Consider the following 325-nt stretch of genomic DNA (forward strand, 5'->3'; position numbering starts at 1 on the left):
CTGCAGGATTTCAAGGTATAATCTCCGATAATACATACAAGTACTGGAACCGCTGATGTTGCAAGTGTACTAAGCAACATGCTACTGTTTGTGGTTCTTTATAAGCATTAATTGTTGATATTCCAGTCGCGAAGTCGTTGCAATAAACACGTTCACTCTCTAATATCTGTTTATTTATAAAGTACCGGATTTTATTACGTGCATAAGAATAAGAATAGGCAGTACAGGTGTGAAGCATTTAGTTTATTCTCTCCGTTAAATTCCATTCGGCGAGATGAACATTTCGATATGAATAATATGATAAAAAAAATGCATTAAAAAAGTC

The 325-nt window shown here is 34.2% G+C and overlaps 1 protein-coding gene across 1 annotated transcript in view; it reads left to right on the top strand.

Annotated features, from left to right (window-relative positions):
- The window catches only part of LOC119593634, a 72,670-nt gene that overhangs the window by 52,373 nt on the left and 19,972 nt on the right, over positions 1–325 (top strand). The gene's annotated exons all lie outside the window — the stretch shown is intronic.

The sequence above is a fragment of the Penaeus monodon genome, chromosome 32 (genome assembly GCF_015228065.2).
Source record: "Penaeus monodon isolate SGIC_2016 chromosome 32, NSTDA_Pmon_1, whole genome shotgun sequence".
Taxonomy (NCBI): Eukaryota; Metazoa; Arthropoda; class Malacostraca; order Decapoda; family Penaeidae; genus Penaeus; species Penaeus monodon.